Below are 2851 nucleotides of genomic sequence, written 5' to 3'. Positions count from 1 at the left end.
GTACCATTTAAACAGGACAACCTTGAAATACAGCAGGTACATTACTGCAATGGCTCACCGCTTCCAGTTTTCAAAGTGGTACTCATGTAAAATTTAAGCACTTACAGGTGCATCTGACAAGTTACACAGCCAGAGATGCTCATCCAAGAGAGTACAATTGATTTGTGTATAATTTACTTGAATTTGGCACATGTTGATACATGCATCCTGTACACTTTCATTGCTCAATTGTACATTCGCAGTAATTTACACCCGCTGCTCCCAATCGAGATCTACACAGCTGAGGAGATTCCTGACAGCACCATAGTTAGGGGAAAACATACAACCCAGAGAACAACTTTGTTTGTCGTATGAAACTATTTTGACAGATTTCAGACTGGGCCAATAAAGCATTTTCCAGGCTGCCAGACATCTCTCCCTAAATGCTGGCCTCAATATCCTTGTTAGCAATCTTCTTACACTCCTCATTTACTCTTTTCAAATGCAATGGGTTCCTAATACAGAGAATGCTCAAGAATGCAACTTCATTCATTCCCCATTGTTTTTCACCAGCATCATACAGTGTTGATGCACCCTTCTTGGCTTGCTGCTCATCTAAATGACTTTCTTCATCTCTATCTCCCATTACTAGGGACATGAGCACTCTTTGAAACATGTGAGAAGTGTCCCTGTGGACATCATCCTCCAGATTCTTGCCAGACTCTTTCTTGTAAGTGGCAACAATCTGCGGGATTTCGCAATTATTCCGCAAAGCCAAAATTTCAATCAAACAACCTTCATCTGTACCAGCACCCTTTATTGCATTCTTCATTTCATGTGCATCATACAAGGCAGAAGTCATCAACAGTCCAAGAACCACCTTTTCAAAGTTCCCAGATACTTCAGACATAAGATCACTAATCAAGTCCCTACCAAAGGCAGTCTTGAAATCCAGTTTGATCTGCTGCCTCTGGGCGATAGTTCTTTTGGCCAATACTTCAATGATGGCATCTTCATCAGTACCCAAACTCTTTATTGCTTTTCCTAATTTGGCAGTATCTTCCTGGGAATTGAACCCAGCAAATCATGCTCTATTTCCTCATGTAAATTGACCATCATGATAAAATTTATTAACCATCAACTGAAAATACTAAAGTACGGTAAATTAATGTAGAAAATCCATGGCAATCCTGCAAAGGAATCCAATATGAACCAGGATTTTATAGTGCTTAACTAACCTTGTACTATGTTGAAAATGTCTATCTTTGCCCAACTGTTCTTCGTACAGAATTACTGTTCATACCATGCATATTTACAATGCAGCATCAAAAGATACAAACGGTATTGGTGAAGGTACCAACTTTAATACCAACTTGAATCAAATCGATAAGAAATTTATGGAATTGATTTACAATCTACACCAGCTAAAACACATATGAACATTCTCTCTCCACTTTCTGTAGGGATCGCTCTCTCCTCAACTCCTTTGTCCACTCGTCCCTCCCTGCAGATGACCTTCCCAGTACTTATCCCTGCAACCACACTAAGTCCTAAACCTGCACCTACACCTCCTCCTTCACCACCATTCAGGGCCCGAGACAGTCCTTCCAGGTGAGACCCAATGCAGATTGGGTGACCGCTTCGTCGAGCAACTTCGCTCCATCCACCACAAAAGCAAGGGTCTCCTGGTGACCACCCACCAGTTCCACATCCCACTCCCATGCAGACATGTCTATCCATGGCCTCCTCCAGTGCTACGTTGAGGCCAGGTGCAGGTTGGAGGAACAACACCTCATATTTCGCCTTGGGAGTCTCCAACCTGACTGCCTCAACATCGATTTCTCTAACTTCCAGTACTCCTCCCCTTTATTTTCTTCTCCTTTGTCTTCCCTCATTCCTGTGGGCCCCTCCCTCTTCTCTTTCTCCTTCCCCCACCCACATGACCCTGCCCATCTATTCCCCACCTCTTTTCCTTTATTCCATGGTCCACTACCCTTTCCTACCGGATTCCTTCTTCTGCAGCCCTTTGCCTCTTTTACCTCTCAGCTTCTTACACCTTCCCTCTCCCCCCACCCACCTCCCTTCCCCCTATCACCTGGACTCACCTATCACCTGAAATCACCTATCACCTGCCTGCATGTACTCCTCCCCCTTCCCCGACTTCCTTATTCCTGCTTCTGCCCTCTTCCTTTCTAGTCCCGATGAAAGGTCTCACCTGAAATGTTGACTGTTTATTTCCCTCCATAGAATGCCCGCCTGACCTGTTGAGTTCCTCCAGCATTTTGTGTGTGTTGCTCCAGATTCAGCATCTGCAGAATGTCTTGTGAACATTTTTCTGCTTTTTTTCATTTGTAGCATGAGTTATAGATATCTCACTATAAATGCTTTAAAGTTAACAAGATGTAATGAAAACGTTACTTGAGAAATTGGCCAAGAAATTCACATTCTATGCAATTCAGCAGACCAGCCACTCTACCTTTTTTGTGCTGCCATGAAAGCCAATTTGATTTAGGTTTTATTTAAATCTTCCAAGTGAACTGTGGTTATCACAGGTCTGCCCAGCTGTCCGCTCATCAGATGGTGCTATCCTGTGAGAGTCAACAGGCCATCTGATGAGGAGGAGTGGAGGAGAGGGCAAACCTCCAGCAAGTTCAGAAAAGTACCTTCCACCTCCACCTCTAATTTTCAGCTGCTGACTTTTACCTTTCAGTTATAAAATGGTATTGGTATTGGTTTATTATTGTCACTTGTACCTAGGTACAGTGAAAAATTTGTCTTGCATACCGTTCATACAGATCAATTCATTACACAGTGCATTGAGGTAGTACAGGGTGAAAACAATAACAGAATACAGAGTAAAGTGTCACAGCTA

At 43.1% G+C, this 2851-nt stretch overlaps 1 pseudogene; it reads right to left on the bottom strand.

The window, feature by feature from the left end:
* Positions 1 to 307: 307 nt before the first annotated feature.
* LOC127584241 (annexin A4-like) lies at positions 308 to 1063 on the bottom strand (annotated as a pseudogene).
* Between the last annotated feature and the right edge of the window lie 1788 nt (positions 1064 to 2851).

This window comes from Pristis pectinata, chromosome 2 (genome assembly GCF_009764475.1).
Source record: "Pristis pectinata isolate sPriPec2 chromosome 2, sPriPec2.1.pri, whole genome shotgun sequence".
NCBI classification, from domain to species: domain Eukaryota; kingdom Metazoa; phylum Chordata; class Chondrichthyes; order Rhinopristiformes; family Pristidae; genus Pristis; species Pristis pectinata.
The sequence above is the reverse complement of the archived record's forward strand: the minus strand, read 5'-3'. Positions and strand labels throughout refer to the sequence as shown.